The sequence below is a fragment of the Protopterus annectens genome, chromosome 11.part0 (assembly GCF_019279795.1).
Source record: "Protopterus annectens isolate FY-2018-M chromosome 11.part0, PAN1.0, whole genome shotgun sequence".
NCBI lineage: Eukaryota > Metazoa > Chordata > Ceratodontiformes > Protopteridae > Protopterus > Protopterus annectens.
Window position 1 is genome coordinate 1,167,866,754 of NC_056745.1, and position 22,265 is coordinate 1,167,889,018.

Below are 22,265 nucleotides of genomic sequence, written 5' to 3' on the forward strand. Positions count from 1 at the left end.
TTCAGACATTGTTGATTAAGGCTGATGCCTCAGATGTTCCAGAAAAAGCTTTTATAAAGTGTTGATGAGAAATGAGGGAAAAAATAGCTGTAAAGGTTTGTAAGTTTGAACGTCATATGGTCAACACCATATGATCAAACTTTTAAAAGTTCAAAAATGTAATAAAAAAAATAAATAAACCAAAGAAAAAACCTACCTGAATGGTCTAAGCAGAGGGGCAAGACCCCCTGCACACACCCCGCTCTTTAAATATACCAAATCTGAGACTGCATGCAGAAAAGGGAAATCTTCCCATTCAGCACTGTATGGAGATCTCCGTTGAAACGTTTGAACTTTTAAATGTCCAATCATATGGTGTCGACCATATGACATTTAAAAGTTCGACAATGTGATATAGATAGACCCTTGTAAGCAGCATGAATCTGTATAGTTTGATAGGTCATAGTTGTTGCACTATGCGGAGGAAGCTGTAGGAATTTGTCAATGAATTCTATAGAGACTACAGTTTTTTTTTCTCTGAAATGAACCAGGAGTTTTTCAAACTGGTCTGCCTGTCCTAAAAAAAAATATGCTGATGCTGTTTCAGCAGGATTTAGAGGTATGCTGGGATCCCAATGAAGAAATTTGGTTAAATTGTAGAATACAGTGCCGAGAGAGCCAGCAGACAGGTATTTTATTTGGGAGAGAGTTATAAAGCTGGCATATATGACAGTTAAAGATATGAGAATTTTTATTCACTTTAGGGATGAGTCATTTATGATGTTTCTTAGTAAACTGCTGATGCTTTGGATAGGTTTGTGACTTTGCAAAAAGAGGGGGAGAGACTGTAAACAATGGAGTTGTTTTGTTATTACAAATAAGTCAGTACTTAAGAGGAGGAAAAAAAACATGTTTATCAGACTAGGAAATGGCATGCTAGCTAGGAGATTTTAAACAAACACTTAAAACATACAGAAAATGGGTTTTATGAAAATGTTGATTTTATTAGAACATGGATGTGATACTGAGAAGCACTTGTTAATTTAAAAATATAAAATAGTCAGCTCTGTGTATGTATGTACACCAAATGGTGTGTGCATATTCGAACTACTGTGTACATAAGACATTGTAGCAGCACTATTTCTATGCAGGGCAGTGCAAAGTTGTTGCTTTTATGGGACTGAATGGCATTTGGTAAATACCTGTCCTGAGAAATTATGTGGGATATGTGGGAATGTGGTCATTATAATAAAGACTTTGTTCCTACATATACAAGATATCCCAAAGGTGGGCATTTTTTCATGGATTTCACAAAAATGGAAAATGAAGCAGGTTCTCAAGAATAATATTCCAGAAAGGAAGAAAGGAATAATGGCACAGGCCAAAATGAGGAAACAGTGTTAAAGAAGAGTTGTACAAGACACAGAGGGGTACCGACATCAAAAAGGCAGAAGGATGACGCAGGTAAAGCAGTCTTACAAAATATGCTTGACATTTTCTGGGGGATAAAGTTGAAGGTTAAGATTTATCTGAAGAGGGGCATATAGAGACTATAATGAAAGGGGTCATGAATAGAAAAAAGATTCAAAGGAGAATTGTTTAGGTTACAGAATGTGTACATTAAAGATATTATCCATTAATATAAAGGAACAGAAATGTGTTCGGGAATGCAGAATGATATGCTGAAATAATAGCTGAAAAAGGCAAAAAAGTACCTGAGGATAGATTTGCTGGAAAAGTAGTATGTAACATAGGGGCACAGGAATATTCTTAACTGTTTTATTTAATAAAGGGAGGAATGTAATGGTACTGGATCATGTTATAGAGAAACTGTGAAACAGAAGTTACTGTATGTGTGATAGATGATATATGCAGCAGAGACTCAAAGGGAAAGGAGGGAGATACTTGAAGCAATAGTACCATGTATTTATAACAGCTAGCACCGCTGTAGGTAGAGACTTTAATTGCAGGATTTCTTTTGGATAAATGTAAAAAGAGAAAATGAGGTAGCATTTTAAAGGGTAGGGAGTGAAACAAGTTTACGTACCAGAGAAATCAGTTAAGAAAAAAATACTTTTTAAGTGAGAAGATAAAACTGCATTCTGATGATAGGTCAGTATGGGTGATTTGGGGTTCTCTAGAAAAGAGATTGTCTGGGTTGAAAATAATAAAGAATAATTTTGGAAGGACAATGGAAGGGTGATGTGGGAATAATTATGGGAAGACTACTGGAGGCTGTATAAGACTGGGTTTATAAAGGCTAGTACTTAAAGAAAATGTTATAGCAAATTATGTTTGGTGGAAAAAGGAAGGGCAGAAGAAAAAAATAAAAGTATGAAATGATAAGGGAGTTAATGTCATTATTAGAAAATACAGATTAGTCTTTTAGAGCAAAAGAGGAATAGTTATATGAGGAAAAATGTTAAATATATGCACAAAAAACAAAACAAAATAGTAAAAAAAAAGGTTTCATTCCTTTCTTTTGCTACTTTTATACAAAAAAGAAAAGGTGGATATACAAAGATATACAAAACCATGGGAAGGAAGGAGAAAGGGAAAAGTATTGATGAAAGAGAAGGAAAAAAAGTTGTATAAAGGAAAGATAGACAAAGAGAGATTGGGGAAAGATAGACAAGATAGACAAGAATGCAAAACAAAAAAACAAAAAAAGAAAAAAAAAAAAAAAAAAAAAATAAAAAAAAAAAGAAAAAAAAAAAAAAAAATTAAAAAAAAATTTCTTTCTTTTAAAATTTCCTATCTATTATTCTTAATAACAAATAAATATAAAGAACAGAATACAATATAGAATAGACAAAAAACACCAACCTTTATACAAAACACACCAGACAATTCCTCCCACAAATAAATATCCATTAAATTAATAAATTGGCATGCTGTAGTGCATGCACATGTGCATGCTGAGAGGGTCATGCAATTTCATCAGTTTCATTCATCATTCATTTCTCTCTAAAAAAACTAAAAAATAATAAAAAAAATAGCCATTCCATCCCCCAAAACAGGGTTAACATAAATATGGTATGGGCAAACTCAACCACAACACACCTCCTTAACACAAACAAGTAGGAACTACCTGAATAGGTAGAAGAGCTTCTTTCTTTCACCCACCACCCAAACAAACCAAGAGCAGAGGCAGCTATTCTGATAATTATCTATTTACAAAAAAAAAAAAAAAAAAAAAAAATATTTCTTGCAAACTTCACCACAAAAAAACAGCAACAAAAAAAAAAAAAAAAAAAAAAAAAAAAAAGCTCAAAGACAAAGCCTGGAAAAAAAAAAAGAAAACAATCACAGCAACTAAGAAGAAAGGATTCAACCTAGCCTATCTAAAAAAAAAAAAAAGAGACAAAACATAATACCTACTACTACACAACTATTAAACCAGACATTTCAGCCAGTCATCAATTCAAAATCTGGTCTGTAAAAAATAAAATTGGAAAATATAAAAATTCACACACCCACATTTTTTTATTATTGACTGCCTCACCAGTAAGTTTTTCTTCTCCAATTTCATGCAACTTACCAACCCTTCTTCTATTGATCCCAGTCCCCCTGAATTTTCCCTGCTGTTCTGATTTAACATTGTTACAGCTGCTGACATAGAAAATATACTTAAGAAATCTCTAGCAATAACCTACCAGGCTCTGATGATCTGCATCTTTGGTTTCGGAAACCTTGTGCAAAATATATTACATACCTACTAAAACTTATCTGTAACAAAATTTAGAAAAATGCTATTATTATTAAACCTACCCCCAAAAACAAGAAATCTAAACTCCTTCTGCAATTTTGAATTTTAGAATTTTGAATAGTCAGGGTCATATAGTACAGTATGTTCTGACAAATTGTAAATGTATGAGGAATGTTTTATCTGCAGTTTATTCTTGTATGCATTAAATAACTTCGTTTCTTCTATTGTAGAGGTCACTACTCATTGTTTGCTGTGAGTATGACTCTCTTAACACTTCTTCCAGGGCTGTGGCCACTGATACTGTTTTAAGGAGGTTTGCATGGCTGCATTCTCAGGACCTCCCAGGTGATGTTAAAAATGAGATTTCAATTTCTCCCATAGATAGGCATTTAGTATCCGCCTCCTCTGCTGCAGAGATGCTCAAAAAGTTGATGAAAGGGGCAAGCTAGTCAAGGGAATCTCTAAGATTTTTCAGCCCTCCTTTTCCAAATTGTCCAGGGATTTTCATTCAGTTTTGACAAAAACAAAATAAACAGTCTTAACAAAATTTAGGTAAACCGGTATTTAAGAAGAAATAGCAAGGGGTTCCAAAAAGATGTCCCAAATCTCTCAAAACCAAGGGCAGTCCAGCATGTCTGAATGACTATTCAAGAGACCTTTTGACCCTCCCCCATCCTGGCCCCTTTTTTCTTATAGAAACTCTGAATCTCCATTTTCCTCTTCGGCAACAGATTGTTTCAGATAAATGGGTTCTGAAAGTAATTCATTATGGTTACAGATGGCAGTAAGAGGAAATTCCTCCTTTCCAGAGGATCATTCCTCATCTTCCATATCAAACTCTTTTGTTTCCACCTGTTCTTCGTCACATGCTTTCCCAAGGGGTGATAGAACCAGCTCCTCTTTCCCAAGTGGGGAAGAGTTTTTATTCAAGGATGTTCCAAAGATGTGCCAAAGAAAGAAAATGTTTGGAAACCAGTTCTGGATCTTTCTTTCTTAAACCTGTTTGTAATAATTCATAAACTCATAATGATGTCACTTCACAACCTGTTACCTCTTCTTCCTCTTTCAAGTTTCCTGGTAAAACTAGACCTAAAACATGCTTATCATCATATCCCCATTCATCCAGAATTCAGACATTTCTATAGGATTTGTGAGTCTGGGTCACATTATCAGTTCTTTGTCTTACTCTTTGGACTATCCACTGCACCAAGAGTGATCACAAAGTGTCTAGCTCCAATTATAGCTCATTGCAGGCTACAGAGTGTCAACATTTTTCCATATTTAGACAACATATCTTTGCAGTCTCTTTTTTAAATCATAAGGAATCTCTGTCTTGGGTGAGAGCTCTCTTACACAAGCTGAGATTCCATGAGAACATTCCAAAGTCTTCCTTGACTTCATCATACAGGATTGTGTTCCTGGGATGTCAGCTAGACACCTAAGTTCAAAGAGCTTTTCTGCCACAAGAAAAAATAGACTTTTATTTACATCTATTGCTAAGATTTTCCACTCAGACTTCAGTAACTGCAAGGGAGTATCTCAGGATTTTGGTTCTCATGATATCTATGTTTCCCGTGATAGCCCTGGCATGACTCTACATGAGAAAGATATGGTGGTAACTGAAGTCTCTTTGGTCCCAGCATCAGCATCCTTTATCTTTTAAATCCCAGTGCTGGGGTTTGTCCAAAGAGAAGTCTTTTGGTGTAGACAATAGATATCCTTATATCCAGGTCTCCCCTTCTTCCTCTGTGCTCCATGGCACTCAGTCACATCAGAAGCTTTGAAACTTTGCTTGGGTAGCAGTTTCAGAAGGGATAAAAGTGCACTGGGTGTGGGACACCAAGGAGTGATGAAAGCACATAAATATCAAGGAGATATTTCTCCGATCAAGGCACTCAACTCTTTGAACCATCTTTGGTCACAGTGACCTCTTCAAGTGGTTACAGACAATACTTCAGTCATGTGGTACATCAACAAGCAAGGGAAAAGCAGGTCATATACAATTTGCATACTAGCCATGTTAGGTTTGGATAAAGCTTCATAACATAATCTCACTCTACAGGCATTCTACATTCCATCAGAGTAAAACTGTGTGGCAGAGAAGCTGAACAAAACCTGGGCAGACCCTCACAAATGGAAAATAGATCAGGGGGTCTTCCAAGAGTTTATCCATCTGTGGGGAGTTCATCAGGTAGATCTCTTTGCTTCCTCTGTGAAAAATCATTTGGCAAGATTCTGTTACAGGACTCCATGCAAGAAGGCATAGAAGACAGATGCCTCTTCTATTCCTTGGACAGAAATGTTCCTGCATGCTTTTTCCATCCTTTCCACTAATATCCAGGCTACTTCTGAAGATTCTGATGGAATTCCCCAAGACAACTGTGGTGATTCCCTCCTAGCCCAGGCAGCCGTGGCTCTCCATTGTTTTAGAAATGGCCTGGGGGAATTACCACAAGCTTACCGACAGACTGGATCTACTCAAATAAGAACATGGGTGGTTAATTTACCCTGACATCGATCATCTTCAATTGACTGCTTGAATGATAGCGTCTTAATTCCTTTTAGGCACCTATTTACTGAGGACATGCAGCAGGTACTAATGGATGCTAGAAAGTCTGCCACTAGAAAATCATATATTAGCAAATGGAAATGGTTTCCTAGGTGGTGCCAACAACATAACCAGCAATCATTCAGGACAAGTTGTTTTCTGGATTTAGAATATTTGTGTAAGTTGCTATCATATGGCCTTTCTTATTCCTTTATCAGGGTTGAGTTATTGGCCATTTCAGCATGTCTGCCCATGGATCATTTTCTTTCAATGCAGTCTCATATCAAAATGTTCTTGAAAAGGGTTTTGCATAGGAAACCTCTAAAAAATAAAGGGGCCCATCCTCGGAATCTTAATTTTGTGTTAGAGAAGCTAATGCTTGTTCCATATGAACCAGCTAATCTGGATGACTTGAGGTTCTTAACATGTAAAACAGTTTTACTGATTGCTCTGACCTCTACAAGAAGGGTGTCCGAGTTGCAAACTCAGATGGTGAGTCAACTCTACCTCATTTTCCATCGGGACAGGGTTTTTTATACCTAAAATCGTATCCAAGTTTACTTTAACCCAAACTATCCATCTTCCCATTTTCTTTCCTGAACATAAAAATGAGACAGAAAGGATACTCCATACCTTGGATATCCACAGACAACTGTCTAGACAGAACTAAATCTTTCAGATCTTCAGATCAATTGCTCATTTATTGTGAAGGTAAGAAAAAGGGACAACCTGTGTCAAAACAGACTATCAGCAAATGGTTGTCTAAGGCTATTACATGTTGTTATACTTATCATAACAAAACTATTTCAGCCAGGTTCAAGGCCAATTCTAACAAGGTCTTCGCTTCATTTATGGCTTTTTGGAAACAAGTTGGATTCTAGAAGTATTCTGGAAGCTACTACTTCATTTGCTGTGCATAGTTTTACAAAGTACTGCAAGCTTGATTCCTTCTCTAGGTCTAGATCAGGCTTTGCTAGGACTATGCTACAAGACTTTCTGGGCTTATCTCACTCCATTTCCCAAATGCAGTTAGGTAAAGTAATCTATCCATATAGCTAAGGTTATTGCAGCTGTGATCAATATGATGAACATAGTAGAGTTGTGTAAGTTAAACTTACCATGTTAAACTGTACCATTCTTTTAATATTTTCTCTAAAAATAAAACAATGATCACCCCCAACAACCCACACTAAACTATCTGGAGTCGAAATTGACAGTAACCTGAAATTTGAAATTCATGTAGCCCAAACCATCAAGAAGGTTCACAATAAACTAGGTCTTCTGTATGTGAACAAGCTATTTCTTACAAAACACACAAAAGCCACTATAGCTCGAACACACCTCTTATCTACCCCCCTCTACGCCTTCCTAATTCTAACCAATCTCTGCAAATCAGACTTAAACAAACTGGAATCTTCTTACAATAAAATTGCCAGGTTTGCAACAGACACCCCATATAGGACTCATCACTGTACATCTCTAAAACTGGCTTGAACTTCCTCATTTGCTACAATTTAATCAACTAACCTTTACACACAAAATATTCCATCACCCCGAGAACATTCCTGCTCTGCAAAATTTAGTACAGCCATATGCCACTAATAGAGCTGTACGCTCCAGTAATCAAACCCTTCTAAATACCATCAAAGCTAATACTGATGCTGAGAAGTCTGTCTTTAATACATTTCTAAAATATGAAATAAGCTACCAACCCAATTGACCTCCAACTTCTCTACTACACAATTTAAAAAGCTCCTTAAGTCACACTTCATGAACACATGGTTATGTTCTTGCAACTCACCTAGATAAGTACTTTCATAAAAACACTGCAAATCATTGTATAAGAATATGCCATTTCACAGCAGCAGCCATCATCAACTGTATAAATTTAGCTTGTTAGCATCTCAGGGTGTATTTACTCATTGAACTTCTCTTTCAATAGAATTCTACTCTAAACTGTAACTTAACGGTTATTCTCAAATAATCGTGCTTGTTACCAATTATTTGTTATTCCTGTAATCATTGTTACTTTATTTCTATGTAATCATTGTAACTTTATCTTTATGTACTCACTTGAATGCTGTAAATGCTGAAAAGTCTGTAAACACTGATATGTCTGTTACTGGAGCTTTTCTCCCGGGGCCTCCGCTGAAAATGGACCTGGGTCCAGTCGGACTTTCCTGGTAAACAAATTTAAAATAAAATAAATAAAAATTAAAAATAAGTGGATGTTTGAATGATCACTGCTGCAGTAGCCACTCCCTCCCTCCACCCTCCTTGTTTTTTGTTGAGATTATGCCAGGATGTGGACATTTATTTTATTGTTCTTAGCATTGTCCTTTCAGGGCTTAGTCTCCCTCTCTCTGTTGGCAGGAAAGTTCTAAAGGGCATCACACCCAAATTTGTCTTTTAGTCATCTCAGCTCAAGCAACTGGACAGTTTGGGCATGTGAAAGGTGCACTGAAGCTTTGGAAGCAGGCATGTTGTCATATTCTTGGCAAGATATAACCCATATAGCTAACACTACTGCCACAGTGATCATTCAAACAAGTACTGTTACAGTAAGCTCAACTTACTGTACTATCTCAACTATGGAATGGCTACAACAGCACACTTGTCTCAGTCTCAACATTATGTATTGGATATGTTTCATATGTTTTTTCTCAGACATTTATTTTTACTGTAGAACGATGGATGGTTCAAATTAAGCTTATTATCTGCTTCATCGTGATTGATGATAGCATGGCATTGACATGGATTTTTGAATCATTATAATAGTTAAGTATACTTCTATATACATCAGATGCATGGATACATCCAAGGTATGTGACTGTGAAAAATTAACTGTTATGTTGAAAATACATGATTTTGCACTGATTCCAGCAATGGTGACCTTCTCAGAAGATTGTAACACATAAAACAATGCTGTAGTGTTGGTACGCATACTTTTTCGCATGGTTAATTTTTAGTTACATTTTTAATTATAATGCTAGTAACCATAAAATCTGACATTCTGTAAGATCCTAAAATTTAACATTTTAACATAAGTACAAGACTGTGAGCTTGTTACCACTACTATTCTAGGATGCCTAGTAGAAATAACTGCTGTCACCATGTGATACATATCCTGATCTCAACTAGGTTAGAGTTAAACAATTAACAGTTAATATACTTTTTCTTTCTCTATTAGCTAAAACACAGTTGTGTACTGCATGCTAATTGCATTTTTAATAGGCATGTCTTTCAGTGATTTCAAAATGCATGCAAGTGCCCCCATAAATTAAATTTACAGATACCCACATATTTAGTTTTAGAGGCATCCACACATTATAGCTTAGTTTCTTATTCCCTTGAAATTCCATTGTAATAAATATAGTATCTCAGATGACCTGTCACTGATATCAATATGTGGACAGATGGCTGCTACTGATGCTTAGGTTTGAATTCCACCAACAACAACCAACATGCCACCCAGATATCTGAGTAACAGTGAGTATGGTACTTGGATCTGTTCCCTGTGCCAGATAGGTATATTTGCCACCAAAGGGATAGTGTTTTGAGTCATATTGCTGGCATCAATCAAGCTAAAGTAAAATGAAAAGTACGCATAAATCTGATTGACTAAATCAATTCACTAACTACAACCTGGCCACATGAGCATAAAAGGAATGTGCTCTGCCATCCTATGTATGGCCCTCCAACATCCACTCCCAGACCAGTACTGCACATAGACCACTTACAGAGCTAAGGCTATGACTTAGTACTCCAGGCCTCTTTCTCATCACTCTGTGTGTGAACCACAGTGTCTTCCTGTATCCATTTTACACAGGAAACAGATATGCACTCACAAAATGCATGCAAGTGCATGCATGCACACGCACAAACACACACACACACACACACACACACACACACACACACACACACACACACACACACACACACACATACACTCACACATTTACTTCCAAGAAGGAATGGTAGAATTCCCTAATTCCAACAGATTTCTTTCTGGCACAGTGGTACTGCCACCACTCTAGTTAGGGCAAGAGATCCAGATGCACCAGTTATCAACATCTCTTGATTTAGCCAAATATAAATTATAACAATCAATATCTTTTGCTGGTAGTAGGTGCAAGTGATGCAGTTAATTGGAGATGGAAGCCATGGCTTGCCATTCTACAGTCCTCAAAATTCTCTTTGCAGACAATAAATAGTTATAATACACATGTAAATAACAGCCATAATACATATATAAATAATACATGCCAGCCACAAGAGCTTAAAAGTGAGTAAATAAAACTTTATTTAAACAATAAAGTGTTGATACAGATTAAATAATCAGTGTTCAAATAAGTGTGTATAAAAATTACTGTTAGCTACTTCCAGCAAAAGAAAGAACATAAATAGCACAGCAGGCTTTTGCAAAGGGCTTCTTTTGTAGCTCTAAAATAATTGACAAAACTTTCCCCACACATTCATGCTGAGGCGTGAAAGCTCTCACTGCACAAAATTATCCTGGCTGTACATTCACAGGTAACAAGCAGTACTTGAAAGGACTCCAAAGTAAGCCTGTCTGCTACTTCGCATTGCCTTCAGTGGGAAGTTTTTCCACTCTCATGAATGATGCAGAATTAAAATGAGCTTTACTAGTTCCTTAATTATTCCTATCATGTTCAACCCCTTTTTTCTACTTCATATTTATTTATACTTTGATAACCAGGAAAGTAAACTGGTCCCAGGACCTTTTCAGCCGTGACTCAGACATTGGCAAAGATAATAGCAAGTAATAAAAGCACTTAGCAATACAAAGAAAAAAAACTGACATAAAGACATTGACAAAGATTCTATGTACAGCCAATGTGTGACACTGAATAAGTAAAACATTAAACAACATTTACTAGAATGTATACATGAATAGTACTTAACTCTATTAAGTTAACTTTATTATAAATAAAAAATCGTATGCACCCATATTGTACAACTCACAGTGCTGTAAGATGTTACTGTTCTCTAAATGACTAGGAATCAGCAAGTGAATGTTTTATGGCGTCACAAAAGAAAAAAGCAGGGGAGGGCATCACTTTTGTTGTCCTAAGGTAGTATGAAAACATACTAAAAATACAAAATTTGGAATGGAACAACCATTGCATTTGAGCCTAATAACTAGTATGGTGAAAAAGATTTGGATCATGTAGAAAGTAGGAGAAAGGAGGTTGAATAGGATGATGACAATTAAATAACACACATATGCCCCATCTGTGCATGCATATATTTGTACGCATCTTGTTAGGTACACATACATACACACACACACACACACACACACACACACACACACACACACACACACACACACACACACACTCATGCATAAATCCACATCCATATGTCAGTGCATGTGTGACCACCTACAAAACTATCTATTGCATATTTCTCATGGGTTCATAGGTTCATAGGTTGGTACTAGGCTATCAGCCCTAGGGCTTATACAAGCCTAGCCATAACAATTCCCTGGCTATTTCTTCCCACACTATTTACTTCCCTGGACCCCTGTCTAGCAGGGCGACTGACGTGATCCCCGGGGTGAATATCCTTTCTCCCATCCAGTCGTCAAGGTTCCTTTTGAAGAGGGCCAAAGAGGCACTCTGCTTGACGTGTATGGGCAATCTATTCCAGAGCCTGGGGAGTCTCTGGGCCAGGAACCTATCCCTCCAGCATGTTTTGTTTATTGTGATGACAAGGTTTAGATCCCTGGAGTGTGTGGCTCTGAGGGATTGGGATTTATTTAAGTGTAGCATGTCCAACAGCTCTGGGTTTGACATCGCCTTGTATGTTAAGCAGAGGTCGCCTCTGAGTAGACGATATGCGAAAGAGTATAGCTGGAGTTTTTTAAGGCGGTCAGCATAGGGTATCTGCTTTAGGCCTGTGATTCTTTTAGTGAGGTATTTCCACAGCCTTTCCAGTTGTTGCAGATGTCTTGAGAGGTACATACCAAACGGGGCATTGTATTATATAATGGGTCTAATGAGGGATGAGTACAGTGGGACAATGACCTCCTTTTTTCTGGATGAAAAGCCCTTAGTGATGAGGTGTGCCACATAGAAGGATTTCCTGACTGTTGTGGCGATGTGGTTATCGAAGGTGAGACCACTGCCCACCTGTGTCCCTAAGTCTATTATCACACTTTCGGTGTTTAGTGTACTGCCACCTATATGGTAATTCACAGATTCTTTCTAGATATATTTACAATGTACTTCATCCCACATACAGTATAGTACATTTTGCATAAATTCATTTTGATTTGTTTTTGATGTAAAGTACATGGTCTGCACACAGGCATGTAATATATGTCTCTGTTTTACATATGCGTGCGTATACACACACACACACACACACACACACACACACACACACACACACACACACACACACTCATATGTTTTTGTACATACATATAAGATGTGTGTTATACACATGTACTTTGTATACACACAAACACACACACACACACACACACACACACACACACACACACATATATATATATATATATATATATATATATATATATATATATATATATGTGTGTGTGTATATATTTATTTATTTATTTTTTTTATATTTGTTGACCGGGAGTGTCCGACTGGATGTAGGTCCATTTTCAGCGGAGGCCCTGGGAGAAAAGCTCCACAGTTAAAATAAACAGGCAGTAGTTACATTGGATTACATTGCGATTAACAATTTACATAGCAATTACTTACAACATATTTACAGATGAAGAACATAGTACATCAGTAGACAATTAGAATCTTTATCTGTGAAGTACATAACAGATATTAACAAATGTTACAATAAGAAGTTCCTGCTGTATAATAAGTACTAGGCTTATGAGCATCTGAGCTTGCAATAATCAAGGTAGTTAGTGGAGTGGAAAGAAAGGTAGTGGTTGGATGGGGTGGGTGATATTAGAGTGGAAGTTGCAAGGGCATAGCTAGCATGTTTTTAGGTGCGCTTTTAGTAAAGTTTTGAAGTGGGTGCATGATGGTATGGAGGTAATTGTGAGTGGGAGGGTGTTCCATAATTTGGCTATGGTGCAAGAGAATAGTGCTTCACCAGCAGAGTTATTGGCTTTAGTGATCTGCAAGTGATTTTTGTTGCTGGATCTTAGTGGTCTGGTGGTGCGATAGGGTTGGAGTAGATTCTGGAGGGATGGGACATTAAGTGGATGGTTTACAAGTTTGTGGGCAAGTGAGAGTTGATACCATTGAAGGAGGTGAGGGAGTTCAAGCCAGCCCAGTTCAGCAAGTGAGAGACAGTGGTGACTACGGTAGGATGCCCCTGTGGTGAATTTGGCATTTTTGTTGTAGCAGGTCTCTAGCTTATTTAGATCGCATTGCCTTAGGTTGGTATATATTAGAGAGGCATAAAGTAGGGTGGAGATAAGGTGGGAATTTGCTATTGAAATCTTTGCTGCTTTGGTGAGAAGTTGCTTATTTCTGTATAACGCTCCTAGTTTTTTGTGGACTTTTTTAATGTCAAATTTTAGTTTATTGTCTATTTCCACTCCTAGCAATTTGGTGTGTTCATTTGGGTATATAGTGGTGTTGTCTTTTGCTGTGATGTTGAAGTGAGAGTTCTTTTGAGTTTGTTTGGTGGGTTGGAAGATGAGTAGTTTAGTTTTGTTTGGGTTGAGTATTAACTGGGCATCGGATAACCAAGTTTCAACAGAGGAAAAGGCTTCCTGTGTGACTTTTTGCAGTTTGGGTAGGGACTGGGCTGAGCAGATGAGTGTTGAGTCATCTGCGTATTGTATGAGTGTGCCATGTTTGGTGGTAGAGGCTAGATTATTGGTGAAAACAGAGAAGAGTAGGGGTCCAAGGATGGATCCTTGGGGAACCCCTATGGAGACAGGTAGTTGGGGAGATATGTCATTCTGCCATACAATGGATTGTTGGCGGTCAGACAGGTAACTCTGAAACCAGTTGGTGACTGATTGCGAGAAGGATAGGTTATTGAGGACAGAGATAAGTTGTTTGTGTGGGACCATGTCAAATGCTTTAGATAGGTCTAGGAAAGTAGCAGAAGAGAGATAACCATTGTTTTAATGTGGAAGGACAGTGTTAGTAAAGGAGAGTAAGGCAGTGGTGGTGCTATGGTTTGGTCGGAAACCATGCTGACTATTGAAAAGGAGGTTGTTAGTAAGGAGGTAGTCTGAGACCTGACAGTGTATGCATCTCTCTAGTATTTTGGAGAGTGGAGAGAGAATAGCTATGGGGCAGTAATTGGTTAGTTCTGTGGACGGTCCGCCTTTGTGGAGGGAAATTATATGTGATACTTTCCACAGTGTGGGAACGTAACTTTCTGACAGAGATCGGTTAATCAAGATGGATGCTGGGTAGGCCAGGGCATCACCTGTGATTTGTAGGTATTCACTTGGGTGATGGTCTGCTGCTAATTTGGTGAGCTTAAGTTTAGTTAAGAGTTTTTTTTATGTTGGAGGTAGGTACCGGAGAAAAAGCGAAGGCAGTGGGGAGATTACTAGTTGAAGGTGTGGGTTGGAGGGGGGGGTTTGTGTTGTTTAGCTAGTGATAATATGGTTTGTGTGAAGTGTGTGTTGAATGAGGTAGCAATATTTTCTGAGGAGTGAGGGATGTTAGAAGGAGGGGTACTGACTTTACCTGGGTGGAGGATGGAGTTTATGGAGGACCAGAATTGTTTGGGGCTGTGTTGGGAGGAGTCTAGGGCAGACTGGTAGTACTGGAATTTGTCCTGTTTTATTAGCTTTTTGACTCTATTGCGTAATTCTAGGAATTTCTGTCTAGTTGAGGGGGTTTTGGTTTTGCGCCAGTGCTCCCAGGCTTTATCCCTGTTTTTCATTTCTGACTTAGTGGTTTTCTGTAGCCATGGGGAGGGTTGTGCTTTGATTCTGGAAAGTTTTATGGGGGCATGGTAATTAAGGATGCTCAGGAAGGTAGTATTAAAAAATTCAACTGTTTCAAGACTGAAGTACTTTAAAGGATGCCAGTTACATTGTTTGAGGGATGAGATGAATGTGAGTGGATTAAAGTTTAGTTTTTTACATATTTGACGGTAGATGACAGGTTTAGCTTGGTATAGGTATTTTTTGAACAGGAATGTTGGGGAGTGATCACTGAGGCTATCTGATAAGCAGCCAGTTATATATGACTGGGGGCTCTTACTGACTAGTATCCAATCCAGGGTAGTGTGCTTGCTGAAGTTTTTATTTATCCTGGTTGGTGACTGGACTAGGTGGGTGAAGCCATGAAGGTTTACATGATGGGTTGGATGGTTGCCAGAACAGGATTGCCAGTCAATATTGAAATCACCTAAAATTATAGTTTCTTGTTGGAGATGGTGGGTAGATCAGCTGAGGAGGTTTTCTAGTGGAGGGATGTTTTGGCCAGGTGGGAAGTAGCATCCAATTATGTTGATGGTTTTGTTTTGGTTTATTTTGAGGTTGGTATATATTATTTCTTCATTGCCTATTTGTGGAGCTGATTATTTTAAGATCTGGATGTTTAGATGCTGTTTAAATATTATAGCTACACCGCCTCCTTTCTTGTTTAGCTGGTCTACTCTTAGTATGCCATAGCCTGTAGGGATTATTTGTTCACTGGTAATGTGAGGTTTTAGCCAGGTTTCTGTCAGGATGACTATATCTGGGGAGTACAAGTCTATGGAGACATGGAGTTCATGGACTTTGTTGGATATACTTCTAATATTTAGGCTTAGTAGAAGGAAGTCACTTGGCATTCTATTGGCTGTAATATGGGAGACGTTGTGGTTTCTAGTCTGATTATGAGGATTAGGGTTGGAGATGGTAGGGCCAGGGTTGGAGTGGATGTCTCCACTTAGGGATAGTTTTGATATGCATGAGGTTATTAGTTTTCTCAGTTTTTGAATGTGTTTGTTTATAAGGGAAACTTTATGATTGTGCTCTGTGGGTAATAGGTATGGTGGGAGGGTTACAATGTTAAGTTGTAGGGATGCTTTATGTTTGAGTAATATAGTTGGTAGAATATATGGGGGTGCATAGAGATGGTTCCTGAGTTGGTGGGAGGGGAGCTGAGTGAGGGTGAGACATGAGTGGTGGTGTGAGTAGTAGTACAGTGGTAGTGGTTGAGTGCAGGAATGATGGAGCTTTGGTAGGGTGTAAGATATGCAAGGAGAGTGCATGCAGTGAGCATAGGTAATGTATGCTTGTACATGTTAGTTGAGGAGGTGTGATAGTAGTGGGAAGATGGAGGAGGTAGTGTTGGGTTAGCGCTGTGGTTGGCTATTGGAAACATGGGAGGGGTTTGTGAGTGTAATAAAGGTGGGACCACAGGGGGCGGGAGGAAATAGGGGGCAGGGTGGGGAGCAAAGCGGGTAGAGACCCTGTTAGTTGCTCTTATGAGGGGGCTGGAAACAATCAGGTAACAGAGTTAACTGATAAATGAACATATGATAGTGACAAGGGTGGTTGTAGTTTTAAAAATGGTGCCTGCCACAGGTAATATTTATTAACTTTGGGATTGTCTTAAGGTAATAAACAGGGAAGGGGAGGGAGAACAAGGGTGTGAGCAGGCAGTTCTTTGTACTGCTGCTAATGAGCCAAAGCAAAGACAAGTTTGTGTTTAAGAAACAATCACAATTGACCAATGACTGCTCTGAAACTGTAAGTCATTTCTTAACCATTTCTCAGGTGGAAAAACAGGATAACCTTGTATCAGTAGGCTACTGTGGTCTCAGTTTAAATTAAGAAACACACAGTATTGATCAGTTATGGATACTATTTGCTAACAGAAGGGAATAAGTGGAAGATGAGTATGTGCGCGCGTGTGTGTGTGTGTGTGGGAGGGGCTGCTTACAAGCCAAAGCAGAGTGCTCTCCAGGGGAAAATTAATATTGGCTCAAACAGGTAGACACATACTCAAAGTCAACTTTAGCTGTTTGCAGACAGTTCAGACCCGGACTGCGCTTTCCTTATAAGAATGATAAAGGTGATACCACAGTTGAATACTTAAGAGTGGTGTTAGGTTCAAAGTCAACTTTAGCTGTTTGCAGACAGTTCAGACCCGGACTGCGCTTTTCTTATAAGAATGATACAGGTGGTACCACAGTTGAATACTTAAGAGTGGTGTTAGGTTCAAAGTCAACTTTAGCTGTTTGCAGACAGTTCAGACCCGGACTGCGCTTTTCTTATAAGAATGATACAGGTGGTACCACAGTTGAATACTTAAGAGTGGTGTTAGGTTCAAAGTCAACTTTAGCTGTTTGCAGACAGTTCATATATATATATATATATATATATATATATATATATATATATAGATATAAAATGGGTCTAAGACTCTTGCACAAACACACTTTTCACTGAACCACTAATGGGTGGGCATACTTATATGAAAATGCTTTTCACCAAGGCAGCATTTTCGTGTAAGTATGCCTGTTGTGCCAGTCATATTACGGTGCAGATAAGGGAAAATTCCCATTTCTAACACCTTATGCAACACCATGCAAGTGAGACAGGGTGCATGGACCTAATCAACATTTAGTCAAGCACACAAAATAGTCCAGCACCAGGGAGATATGTAGAATATAAAATTCTTTAATGTGGCAAAACAAACAGCATAAACTGGTTTTGGCAAAAAGTAAAGCCTTCTTCAGTGCACTATATATATATATATATATATATATATATATATATATATATATATATATATATATAGATCTAGGACTATTGAACGAAATTTCATATTCGTATATATATATATATATATATATATATATATATATATATATATATAGATAGATAGATATATATATATATATATATATATATATTATATATAAATTATATAATATATATATATATATATATATATATACACACATTATATATATATATATATATATATATATATATATATATATATAGATAGATATAGATATACATATATATGCACACAGCATACACACAGACAGACACAGTCAGATGTGCACTTAAACACAGTTAAGTACTTCTGATTTCCTTTCTTAAAGTTTTTAATGCAAGGGTACATAGTAAACATATGGTAAAGGAAATTCAGCCTTATATTATGGTTACCATCAATGGTCACATTTCCATTGTCGAGTAAAAAATCCTTGTGCATTCTACCACTATAAGGACTGAGTGGAAGTCAGTGGGAATCTCTTACCATGGATCTGTGTGTACTAGATATGCATTCCTCTCTGCAAAGATGTCACAAAAACCATAAAAGACCTATGAATGAACAGTAACAGTGCATCTAGTTGATAGGGTTGCCATCTGTCTCTCTTTCTGTAGTCCTTTCCGGTGGGGGGGGCTTGAAAATGGTAAATGTGTTGATAATATTTTCTGACTTTTCTGTAAATGTCACAGAAATCTTTGATACTACATTTAAGTTATCTTAGCATATAAACTATTATAAAAAAAAGCATTTAAAGTTTAGCATTTCAATACTGTGATGCTGCTCATGTAAATTTGTCAGGAGAGGTGACAGCTGTCTAAACCCTTGACTGATATAAATGCTTTGTAAAGATATGAAAGGGGAGTGTAAAGTTCTCCTCCTGTCTGCAAGAAAAACATTGGAAAATAGTTCCACAGCTTTCTGTTTTACAGCAGCAGGGTAAACTAGAGATTTATCTGTGTCTATGGTATGTTATGCAGGCAGAGACTAATTCCTCTGCACAGTATGTGAGAAGTTAAGCTTAAAAAAGTAGATGGGCTTTCCCTTCCTTTGATTACAAGACAAGGAAATGAACGTTGTAAAAAGTACAAGCAAGTTCCTGGTACCTACACAATACAGGAACCATATTGCAAGAAGAAAAGAAACCTAAGGATTGAGTTAAACTGTAGGAAAGAGTGGAGTTTTCCTTTAAACAGCTATATCACATATATGTCATGCTAAGCCAGACTGTTAAATTATGACTTTTGTTGTTTCTTACTCGGGTTGTAGCTAATTTTCCAGGATATATTTTTTTATTTTTGTACATTAAGCACCATGCTACATGACTTGAACTAGTCTTTTACTATCAGAGTGTAGTGAGCACTATTCTTTGTTTTTAGTCTTTTACTATGTTCTGTCTTTAATTAAAACTAGTTTATTGCATGATCTCACACACACACACACACACACACACACACACACACACACACACACACACACACAAATATACTCACTCACTCGCACATACACACTCAGATATACACATAATCACAGTCTCTCTGTCTTGCTGTCACAGGCATTTGTGTTATATGTCATGTATTACTTTTTAAAATGTCTGTTTTAGCCACAAGAAAGTAATATAATTTGCATTCCCTTACTATGTACAGTTTTGCATTAAAACCCTCCGGCATCAAATTCTTTCTCATGATGACAGTTCATGTAATCCAAGTGTATGTATATTATGCAACTTTTATTGTCCTGATGAAAACTACATTATTTTTATATTTCAATGACGTGGCAAGAAATTTCTATTTTATTCTCAAACATAATAAAGTTGTCCCCACCTGACATTTAAAACATGTATGCGTCTCTTCAAATTTTCCCCATGTAACTATGAAAGTTCTTTTTTGTTTTCAGATGTTGTCCATTACTACCACAAGTACAAAAATTACAGCTTTTTTAGAACAACATTCTTATTTCTAAACAAACTGTATATATACATAAATATATGTGTGTGTGTGTGTCTCAAAATCCAAATACTTTCAATCAGTTCTATAGATAGGTTGGGTTCAGAGAGATGCATTGTTTCTGAAAAGTGCTCAAATTGTGTTAATGTTGTGTGTATCTTTACCTGACTATACCATTGTTAAAGTATTACCTCTCCCCTTTATCTGTAAGGCATTTTTAACACAATGTACTACAGAACATTATGCTCTTTTGGCAAGGTATACTGCAGCAAATGGGCAAAAAGAAATTTCAGAAGAAGGCTGCATGAAATATTACAATGTATAGCTTTTGCCAGATATTGGCTTTATATGAGCAACTGTACAGTTGTATTGACTCTGCCGTACCTTATAGAACCAAAGCAGGATCTTCAAGGAAAAACAAACCTGCCTGGTGGACAACTGCCATTAACAGGCTAAACAACAGGAGAAAGAAACTGCTGTCTAAGAGTAGGAAGGAACAGTCTCAAAACTGGAAACATTCCCACCTTAACTTAAACAACCAAATAAGACTCCTAGTGAAGTCCTCCAAAGCTAACTACAAATGCAAATTATCTTCCCTAACTAAGGATAACCTCAAGGCATTCTTTAGTTACATCTGTAACCTAAAAGATAAGGCCCAGATTTGCTCTGAATTCATAGTTAATGGTACTACATATACATAACTTGTGGATATAGCAAACCTGCTGGCTGACAGGTTCAGTGAAAACTTCACTCCCCAGTCCCCACCACATATACCCCAAAGAATATCTAACACCTGTCCCCCACCTAGTATCTCCAAGAAGCAGGTTTTAAATGCCCTCTCCAAGGCCAAAAATACAGTGTTTATGGGACCAGGCAACATCCCAGGCTGTGTTCTACATGGGTTAAGAAAGGAATTAGCATCACCATTAGGGACGCCTTTCAGTCACAGCCTAAGCACTGGCTTTATCCCAGCAGAATGGAAAACAGGTACTGCCATCCCTTTGCACAAAGGGGGTGCATCTATGGACCCTGGGAACTATAGACCTATTAGCCTGACCAGCCTTATCTGCAAGACCATGGAATGAATCATCATGGACCTTATTAACAAAGATATAGGAAATCTCTAAAAACTCGACCCTACCCAGTTTGGTTTTGTCAAGGGAAGATTGTGCCTGTTGAACTTGATGGACTTCTTTGAAACAGTCACCAAAGCCCTAGAGGAGAGAAAATCTGTCCATACGGCCTACCTAGACTTAGCCAAGGCCTTTGACAAAATCCCCCACTCAGGCATTATTGATAAACTCACCCAGATGGATATCAGTGCATATATTGTCAGGTGAGTTGCAAACTGGCTCACTGATAGAGCTCATACGGTCAAAATAGGGGACTCCACCCCCTCCAGCAGACCCATAAATAGTGGTGTTCCACAGGGATTAGTTCTGGGACCCCTACTGTTCAGAATCCACTTCTCCGAAGTTCAGGCTAAAACTAAATGACTGTGGCTGACAAAGTTTGCTGATGACTGCAAACTGGGATCGATTATTGAAACCCCTAGTGATGTCAACATCCTGTGAGAAGGTCATATACAGACTTATGACTGGTGCCAAAGTCATGGTCTTAAACTTAATGCAAACAAATGCATTGTCATCTCCTTTGGCAAGAGTGGTGTTCCTGCAAACAACCATATCAATAGCAATAACTAAGCACACAATTAGTGATCACACAGATTGACAGCAACCTTAACTTCACTCATCATGTCTCCACCGTGGTAAGTAGAGCATTTTATACTACTCATCTCATAAGTAAGGGCATTGCCTCCAGGAAAAAAAGATGTTATAACCCCCTGTACTCTTCCCTCATCAGGCCAATAGTAGAGTACATACTCCCTTTGGTATGTTCCTTTCCAAACACCTACAGCAATTGGGGAGACCACAAAGGTTCCATACAAAAAAAAAAATCCAGGCTCTTCAAGATATGTCTTATGTGGACAGACTGAAATCATTGCCACTTTACTCTGTGTCATACAGACTTCTCAGAGGTGACCCATGCTTTTCAAATAGAGCAATCTCTGACCCAGCTTTAATGGAAATGCTGCACATTAACAAGTCAAATAGCACATTGTTCACTTGCTCAGAGGACCTTAAACTGATATGTGACATCAACAGAACTTGATGGAGAGACAGGTTTGTCTCACACAGGTTGCCCACCTTGGGAACAAGCTTCTATTTATATTAAACAAAGCCCCTCATTGGCCTTATTTAAGCATAATTTGGATGACTGGAAGGGAAACCAGAAATTCACCCCAGGGGTTCCACCTGTGTCCCTCTTGGACAGGGGCAATAAGTGCTGATTTTAGTGTCTGCTTGAAC